Source organism: Papaver somniferum, unplaced genomic scaffold, assembly GCF_003573695.1.
Source record: "Papaver somniferum cultivar HN1 unplaced genomic scaffold, ASM357369v1 unplaced-scaffold_118, whole genome shotgun sequence".
Lineage (NCBI taxonomy): Eukaryota > Viridiplantae > Streptophyta > Magnoliopsida > Ranunculales > Papaveraceae > Papaver > Papaver somniferum.
In genome coordinates this window covers 2,602,015-2,612,073 of record NW_020620825.1, presented here as the reverse complement: position 1 = coordinate 2,612,073, position 10,059 = coordinate 2,602,015, and the positions used below count along the sequence as shown (strand labels likewise).

Here is a 10,059-nt window from a genome sequence, read left to right as displayed (position 1 = left end):
GCTAAGCGAAATATTTGGTGGTGTTGTTAGACCCCCGCTTTTTCAGCGAGAAATACCTGGACAGTGAAGACGAACCTCTTTGATGAGCTGTGATCTGCTCACCATGTTGAAAGCATTGGAAAAGTCAATAAACATCATTGACATTTTATCTGAGTGGCTTTTCATCTCCAGTAAGCAATTTACAGCATGTAAAATACTCCCCCCCCCCCCCCCCGCGGCAGGCACACCAACTCCAAATTGATAGTCTCCTAAATAAGAAGTCATGTCTTTTCCGACGGAAAAAGAAACTACCTTGGAAACCAGTCTTCCCCAAACCGTACCAACCGCAATTGGCCTAATACCACCCCCTGGTTTAAGTAATGGAGTCAAAGGCGCACTGGCAATGAACTCGCCTAAACTATTGAGGCATTTACCAGCCAACCAAAGATTGACGACCCCTGTAATCGAAGCGAGTAAATTATCCACCACTGCAGCACCGCTCATCACATAAACTAAATGGTGTGCATGTAAGCCATCCCGTCCACAAGAAGTAACCTTTGAAAAGCTCTTTATATCACCCAAAACAACCCGTGAATCCACCGTGATTGGGTCGACTGTCACAGCATCAGAAGTAATAACGGGAGGAGGTGCTGATGGATGCTTATCTTGCAAATCAAGATAAGTACTCTCATTGCACGGAGATACCCCAGATGAAGAAAACACTTGTATTACAGCCGAGTAATGTCCAAAACTAATTTTCTTCTGGCAAGCCAAAAAATTGGGAACACCTTGCTTCTTCGAATTTGCCTTCCCATTTCCCATACGAACTGGTTGTTGTAAGAGTTTCGACGCCAGGACAGAGCAGCCGCTAGGCTCTTTCCACACTGAAATTGCCTGATTGATTGCCGCGACTTGCAATCTCTTTCTACTGCACGACTTAGCTTCAACGGAGCTTCTTGGTCTAAACAGGTTAAGGTACAAATAGGAAGAAGTAAAAGTTGTAGCCACGCGGAGAGATTACCTGCGCTAACTATAACCCTATCGAGACAAATCTTCAACTCCATGGAGAAGGCAAGCCGACATTGGTGTGGAATGCACTTAACAGTGGTGAACTGTCGTTGGAATATGGCATTCAGTAAATCCGTGGAAAGAGCAGCACCAATATCACCACCAGTGGAGAAAGCTTCAGCAGCAGCATCACCTTCCAGCGTATGAGCATCACAGACATCGCCAATGGTAGAACTTAGGTATTCGACAGCAGCCCCATCTGGTTTAGCTAAACCATGGAGAAGAAAATCAGCTCCATCACCATTGAGAGGTCCGGCAATGACTTCTCCATGAACATCGCCTTCTATGTCCCTACATGGCATCTTACAAGAATGTAGATGCATGCATCTACAACACAGGCACATACGAAGACTGCAAAGAAGTTTCTCCTAAGCAAGATATATGTTCAAATCATTGGCAATCAATTCCCTGCAAAAAGTTGTCTCGTCTTTGGAGGATAAATGCTTGTCATGTAGATGTTTCATGAAAGAGCCATTGGCATATCCTCTGCCATTAACGTCATCGCGACAACTATGAAATGTCTTGAAAGGGCAATGGCAGAAACTCTCGTCCGATGAAACTGTGTCTGTAGATACGGAAGCACCTAATGGCATCTGGGTAGAAGGAGTTTCAGTCAATCGATTATGGGAAGAAGCTCTGGTGAATCTGGTCATAGCGACAGGGGATAAAAAACCCTAGAGGAAATGAAAACTAAAACCCTAAAAACCAAACAAAACCCGCAAGAAAAAGAGTGGAAAAGATCCTCGAAAACAAAAGACCTAAATCGAAAAAGCTGTTTGGAATCAAAAACTAATAAAAATCCTAAAACCAACATGGTGATCCTGGAAATTGAAACCGGTTTTCAATCGCCGGAAAAATCGCCGGAGCAACATCGATTGTTTTGTTGCATGAAATGTCTTGAAAGGTTAATATCATTGATTTATATCATCCATTATTTTATTGTATAATTAAATTTTATGTGATTTTGTGAGATCTGTAAAAGGTATTACAATGAATCATTTATATTGGTTGGTGTGAATGTAAATAATCAACTCTTATTAGTAGGAATTATCTATAGGTACTAGTTTGGTGATACTAGTTAGTGGCAGGTTCACCCATTAAAGCTCAGTAAGCATAGGTCCATAATTAAAAGGAAACATGAAACTGGACCTAATTTTTTAAGCATAGGTCCTGTACACGTGTGGGACACATGTGACGTATTATCATAATTCCCAAAACACCCCGCACTATATAAAAACGGATAAAGACGTTTTTTTCTTTTTAATTCTCTCAATTTTATTTTTCAGAGAAGAGCTCTGCAAGTGAAGATTATTTGAGGTCCTTGTTCGATTCGTGAGTTCGATTCATGAGTTCGAGCTCTGCAAGTGTAATCGGTAGGTGGATTTTTTGTTCTTACGATATTCATGCTTGATTTTTTAATTTTTTTACTTCGATTTTGATAAAAATCCTTCAGATCTAGATAGAAAGTCATGTTTTATGTTCATTTCATTAGTAGATCTGATGTTTTAATTCCATTTTGTTGGTCTTTGGTTTGTTTTTAGTTTGCCTTTGTGTATTAATCATCAATACGTATATGATGTACTGGTGGTTTTTGATGAAAATAGTCCAGATCTAGTTATAAAATCATGTTTTACGTTCGTTTCGTTTGTATATCTGGTATTTTAGTTTCATTTTGGTGGCTTTTGGTTTGGTTTCAGTTTGGTTTTGTGTATTAACCATCAGTACGTATATGACGTACTGTTAATCTGTGTTTACTATGCATCTATAGGTTTGGTTTCAGTTTTTTACAGTGTTTTTTTGGTATGAATTGACAGTACATATATGGCGTACTCTTCTGATTTTGTTTTATTCGAAGTTTTTTCCAGTTTTTTTGTTCGATCCATGAGTATGTATGTATAATACTGAAGTGTTGTCACCTTTTTTAGTCTTATCCGTCAGTACATATACGAAATACTGTGATATTTGTTTCGATCCTCTTATTTTTCATAGATCTATTGCCTATTCTTGTCATGCAGTTGATTTGTTGTTCATGAATCTTCAATACATATGTCAGTAATTTGTTGTTCAGCGCTCCACAAACAAATGAGTATAAAATGTTATAAAATCCTTTCATTATTAGCTGAAAATGATGGGTGAAATTGCATGCATGATTCAACTACCATTTACAACTGTCAACTGTCAAACAAATTTACAAGGAAGTGAATGACCTAAAAAAAATTCTTTTGTTTGTCAGCAACTCTAAGGTTACTCGAATGGGAACTCACTGATTCTTCGCCACTAAGTCATTTATACTAGAAATGTAGTCAAGTTTTATTCTTAAACAGGTTGCTAATTTTTGAAAGAACCATCTGTGTGCATCGAGCATGTGATTAGGTTACTAAAAGTCACGCACCCCACCGACAAGAAGGTTGGACACAAAAGGAGAAACTATCTGCGCAGGGGTGATTACTCTTCTGATTTTGTTTTATTCGAAGTTTTTCCAGTTTTTTTTATTCGATCCATGAGTATGTATGTATAATACTGAAGTGTTGTCACCTTTATTAGTCTTATCCGTCAGTACATATACGAAATACTGTAATATTTGTTTCGATCCTCTTATTTTTCATAGATCTATTACCTATTCTTGTCATGCAGTTGATTTGTTGTTCATGAATCTTCAGTACATATGTCGCATACTGATAGGAAATGCTATTTGGATGTGCTTTGTCTCATTTTTTAGTCTTATCCGTCAGTACATATACAAAATACTATAATATATGTTTTGATCCTCTTATTTTTCATAGTTCTGTCACCTATTCTTGTCATGCAATTGAGTTTGACCACTTCTTTGACATGAAGTTCAGTTTTTAGTTCATGACTCCGCAATACGTATATGTCAAACTGATATAAACTTCTTCTAATTCTGTTTTATTCACAATTTTGCTACTTCTTTTGGTTCGTGCAGCTTCAAAAACTAAGGAGGCATTAGCACATACACAAAACAAAGGGAACCAGATCAGTGTAAATGGGGGTTCCCCTCGAAATGGTAATACTAGTGCCTACCTAAACGGGAACGTTGAGGATTTTCAGGCTGTTGCTTCAACTGGCAATGGATCAGTTAAGGTAGGTTCAACGATGCCTTTTTTGAATGCTCTCCAACATCACAGTTGTAAACGTTAATGGCAGATATTTGCCTGCACTTGCATTTTCAGTTCTGAAGCTTTGACAGTCATGATTAACACATTACATGTGATGAACAAAATTAATTGTTGGATAAATTTGCATGTTGTTACGTCCCAACTCAGTATCATCAATTTATGTTGGCATGGGTAGAAAATTTTAACTTCCCCCTTTCTCATCAACAGCAAGATCAAGTTCCTGGAGTTCATATTGTTCCTTCGTCCCTGTTTGGAATTGGTGCCTACGGTCTGCCTGGACAGGTTGCTGCGCTGCATCCCTTTGTTATGCAGCAGCAAGGTGCTCCACCCTCTGTAACATCAACCAACACGCACATTCATCAATCTCATGTTGGCCAACTTCAGTCAGGGCCTGCAATTTCATTCCATCCACAGTGGGAGAACCAGCAGGTAAAGGATGAAGCAATTGTACAACTTGTCGTTCTATATAATGTTGCTTGTGATCTCTTAAACCATTTCGTTTCCATTTAGGCTGTACCAGAGAGCTCACATGTATCAAGTCAGATTCAATATCAAATGCCCTAAACTGAGCAAGGATCTGGTGCTCGTTACGAATACGAGCTTACTGCTGATTTGTAAAAAGTGCAGCAGATATGTACTCAAATTTTAAGCATGGTGGCAGATGTGTACTCAAATTTGTAACACAAACTTAGCAGATATGTACTCAAATTTGTGGTTTTTATTTGTTAAAGGGAGAGCAAAAATAAATCCGAGGAGAACGAAAATCGTAGTCGACTCGCTAACTCGGACCTAGTCGATATATTTTCTTAAATTAGACTAAACTACCCATATTAAATTCTTATTAACTACACAAAATTCACACCCACATTTCTAAAGTAACTCCACCTCCCGAAAATACAAAAAAAAAAAAAAAACCTTGCGGAATGGCTTCTTAGTGCGATGAAAGATATTTGTTCTAGCCTATGGAACGAAGAAGTGGGTCTTCCTCTTTTATGAAGCATCTTGTTTGTTCTTCCATTGTTTTTAAGGAATAAAAGTTTTCGTTATTCTTTCTATGCTGTTTGTATATGACGATTTAGTTACCAAAAACCAAGAAGAATTGAGTATTCAACCTTTGAAAATACTTGGAAGAGGAGAACTTTCTTAAAGCAAGGCATTTTCTGCCGCATATGTTCTTCAAGATGTGTGGACATTCTTTGAAAATGCGTGAAATTGAACTTTCTTATAGTGGTATACCTGGTGGTGACATACAGAAGTTCATTTCTTTTCTTTTGGCCATAATCCATATTGTCGCAGGTGGAGTACATGGTGGACTGGTGGTGAATTGAGTTTTGTGTGGCGGGTGCATTTAGTACGGGTATATTAGTCTAATTTGGAATAATGTATCGAGTAGGTCCGAGTGAGCGAGTCGACTACGATTTTCGTTCTCCTCGTATCCATTTTTGCTCTCCCTTTAACAAAAATCATGTTTTAATTAAATTTGAACCTCCCGACAAATAAAATCTCGATTTGGTAGAAGTATGTTATTTCACACATATTTAACCAGTAGGGTATATTAGTCATTTCCATGTTTTCAAAAAACTTTGGACCCTAGGATAAGAATAAAATCCGGTTGGACCCTCCCATAAATAACCTTATGGGCTTAGGACCAAGCAAGAAATTTTCCTTGTTATTATTGTTTAAACACACACTAGATAGTAACCCGTGTTCCGCACCGGGTGCGTGTGTTTTTCATTAGATTTCACTATGATAATGGTCGATTTTGATTTAGAAAAAAATGTTGATACATGCCGCGAAAAATAAATAAATAAACAACTCTGTATATATTCATGTTTCTTCCGTTAGTTTTTTTACTTTTATGATGACTAATTTTCCCTATTGATTCCGAGTTCGGCTCATATGTCGTTGCATCCTTCTTCAGATTCCATGATAGCTCTTACGATCTGAACATTTTCGTCAGATATAACTCTAGCGTCCTCTAATGTTTCCGTAGTCGATATTTGTATACGAATGCCTTGCTGTTGATCCTAATTTCTTCTGTAAGAGCCATCTCCCATCATACCAAAACACACATATTTATGATATTAAGAAATATTATATATTTCATATACTTGGCCAACCTACATTTAATTGATTGGTCAAAGTAGAAATACAACCAACAAATAAGATACATTGAGAATCCAACCTTCGCATAAAGGAATTTTTCGCATCTACCCTATGATTGTGAAATCATTTACTTGAAGCTTAAAAAATCTAAATGATAAAATAAAAGATAGAAACTTACCCCTGCTTAATCGAAGTAGGATGTGTATGCCGTGTCGGTGCAGCTAATTTTGTGTTCAATTGAAGTTGAACTAATAGAATTCCCAATTGTATCATCCAACATGATCACCATTGCTACCACAATCAACAGTTTTCAATTTGTCTCTGCTGTATGTGATCAAGTTGACCCAGTCTCTGCAGCATCCCACCAAGTTTCATTCGTCTTTGCAACCTTTTTCTATTTTGTACAAAGTATATTTGTAACCTAAAAAATGAAGGGATCAATTACCAATCCCATAAAATGTCTGCTCAAAAGTACTAAATTGATAAAGGAATTCGATAGAATATAGAAAATTCACCTTACTAAGTTTCGCCCTACACAACTTTAAGCAATCCAATACACCGAACAGTCATGAAATCATTAAGGAACGGAATAAACAGGAAAATTTGGAGATGGTAAGCGAAAGCTATTGTAGCTAGGAGGAGGAAAAAAAACGTCAAAAATACCACCGCGTTGAGATAAATTGCTCCAACCCATAATTCTGTACGTAGTGATTAATTTATGAAAATGTGGATGATTGCTTAATGTTTATCTAAAGAAAATGCAGTCAGTAATCAGTTTCCACTTTCAAGCCAAAAAGATATTATATAAACACAAAAACTTAGTGAACCAAAGCCTATCAAGAATTACATTACGGAACCTAACCAACATATAATGACCAAGAAACATACGGAACTTAAAACAATGACGAAGAATAAGAGCTGGTAGAAACGTTAATCAGACTTGATCTCCACCCAGGGGTAAAAAAAAACATAAACTACACCTTGAGATAGTAACCTCAAATGCAAAAAGGTCTTTTAGTTGTTTATGTTTAGGAAAGTTCTGTCTACAGCCGGTAACCTCCTCTTTTATAAAGTTGCTTACACTTGCATATAAGAGGCTTTCTCTGGAACCCAAACTAACCTGCAAACATTATGTAAGCGGTTTGCGGCACTTGCTTATCATATTTATAATCATTAAGTTGGGACAGTTGCTGACCATACTTATAATCATTAATTAAGTTGGCAGACAATTATGATATATTGTTTACCCGCACTCAAACAATCAGATGCATACAAACTTTCACATTAGAATCAATGTATGCAATAGACCATGTCTAATTTGATGGTTCAAGCTAGACGCCTAGACCCTAAACTCTAAAAGAAACCTCACACATCTTGAAATTCCAATCCATGCATCACTTGTCACTCTCATAATAAACCAACTCACGACATACACATCTATCCTACCTTCACTGGTTTCTTATGGACTACATTGTGCTATAGTTGATGATCCTAATTTTCTTCAGTGAAGAAACTAATCAAAACACATATTCAATAACCAACATAAAATCAAGATATATATTTTTTCGCATTTTGGTTTATCTATTCTACTTTTGAAGGAAAAAATAGGAAACTAAGATGCAATCATTCCACTTAAAAGAGACTAAAAAGGAACCAACCATATACCTTAGATTTAGCTTCAGACCCTTTCTTCAGAGTATCTTTCGAACCACTTTTAACACTTTATGTTCCCTACCACATTAAGTCTCTCCTAACTATTGACTCGATCAAAAGAAAGTAAACAGAAGGCATAACGAAACACACACAAAATTAATAACAATAATAAAAAATAAATAACGAAAAACAAAAGAAAAAAACAGGAAAAGTCTGGATCATTACCTGGTTGTGCAAACCTAAAAATCATTGCAAAACCTCAAAGTTTCTTTGACCTATTCCTATCATCCTTCTCAAATTTTCTTTGACCTTCTCCTTAAATTCCAGACAACGAAAATCATCAGATTGAATCTCCAAATTAAGAGACACCCCTAAAGTAGTAAACTTAAGTATTATTTTTTCTTAGGCATTTCCACGAACACTTAATGGTGTACATCGGTTTGAAATCAATTTGAAAAACTTACATTGGCTTGAATTCGGAGGAAGATATACGTGAATTTGTAATTCATCCTTAGTATTTTTGATGCTAAGGAAACCAAATCCAATACAGCCTTGTTGTAGTTACCTACATTGCATTAGTAATATTATCATCAAAATTATTTCAAAAATTAGCAAAACACAATTTCAATTATTTAGATTTACTTTCATATTGAAGTTGATGGATACCCTCATCGTGATCCGAATCAATATCTTCATCAGCATGAGAAAGGTATGAAACTGAAATTAAATTGAGACAACGATTAGGAAAGTGATGGGGGGTAATGTTTTATCGAGAAGGAAAAGGAATACGAAAAATTACCTTCTTCGTCAACAATGATTTCTTATCTGAAGAAAACTGATTTTTCAACATTCTCATCTCAATCTTTTTGTACTTCATATCCACTCTCTCTTCCCTGGTTCTCTGGGTTTTCACGAAAGTGGAGTACTGGGGTAGTTATGTCGTAGGGGCACTTAGGGGTGTAAGTAATACCCGAAAATACTCAGCCTGCCTGTACCCGCCCGAGCCCGCCTGTATCCTAAGTAACCCAAAACCTGTTATGGCCCGTCATGGACCACCCGGCCTGGATTAATTTATTGGGCGGTCCCGGGCTTTGCAATTAATTATGATGTCCGGCCTGATACCCGGCCTGGTACCCGGCCTGAAAGCCTTCTATGTGCCATTAATCATTTAATATTCTCTTAAAAAGACTTAAACGTTACAATTTTATAATTGTCAATTTTGTGTCAAGAAAAATAAAGTATATAGTTGTTTTTACTTATAATTAATCTTTTCAAAACATTAATGGTAATATATTTTCTTATTATAGAAAGTTTACTGTACTCTAATTAATTAATTATTATAGGCTAAAATTTAAAATTTGTCATTGTAATTTAAATATAAAATAATACTATCACTTACGGTATGCAATGTTAGAAAGGAAAGGATATCGTATTAAAAGTAAATAAATTTAATATCGTTCATTTGAAAATTTAAACTGAAAAAAAAATAGTGGCATGTCCGACCCGATCTGGCCTGCCCGTATAAAAAGCGGGCTTTGGGCGGTCTTTGGATAGCAAATTATCTACTTTTGCCCGGCCTGCCCGGCCTGAAATTGTTTACGGGCTCATAAATATTAAGTCTGACCTGCCCGGCCTGTCTTAGTTTTTGGGCCGGGCGGCCCGGCCTGCCCGAATTTACACCCCTAGAGGCACTTGAAGTGTAAGCATGGTGGTAAATTATGTATTTTGCTGGCTTTGTGGGGTCCGAATTAATGAGAAAACTCTATTTCCAAACGCTCTCACCATAATTGTCCACGTCAAATTTTTGTGGGATCAGGATAAAGGAGAGTTAAGTATTGAATTTCAATTATCATCTTGTTGGATTTGTAACATCAAATCCATATTTGGTTTATTATAATTTGTTTTATTCATACGCAAAACCAACTACCAAATCTCCAAACCAATTTTAATATAATGGGATGGAACCGACCCACCATTCTACTGATAAGCACACCTGTCAAAGGATATTTATTTACATAACTAACTTAGTATGTGGATGTGAACACTGAAGATCACGTAAAAGATCTCACAGTTAAAATTAATTTTCGCGATGTATGACTAACTTTCTGGCTCATCC

The 10,059-nt window shown here is 36.6% G+C and overlaps 1 long non-coding RNA gene across 3 annotated transcripts; it reads right to left on the bottom strand.

Moving 5' to 3' along the window:
• Nucleotides 1-5,931: 5,931 nt before the first annotated feature.
• Nucleotides 5,932-8,866, bottom strand: LOC113330409. 3 transcript variants are annotated; one of them, XR_003350256.1, is made up of 6 exons: nucleotides 8,743-8,866; nucleotides 8,610-8,660; nucleotides 8,408-8,508; nucleotides 6,806-8,258; nucleotides 6,469-6,711; nucleotides 5,932-6,221 (listed from the first exon to the last, which is right to left on the bottom strand). It is a non-coding gene; the product is annotated as an uncharacterized LOC113330409 (long non-coding RNA). The 3 variants fall into 3 exon arrangements; XR_003350257.1 differs by having other exon boundaries at nucleotides 5,932-6,711; nucleotides 6,806-8,044; nucleotides 8,169-8,258; XR_003350255.1 differs by having other exon boundaries at nucleotides 5,932-6,711.
• Between the last annotated feature and the right edge of the window lie 1,193 nt (nucleotides 8,867-10,059).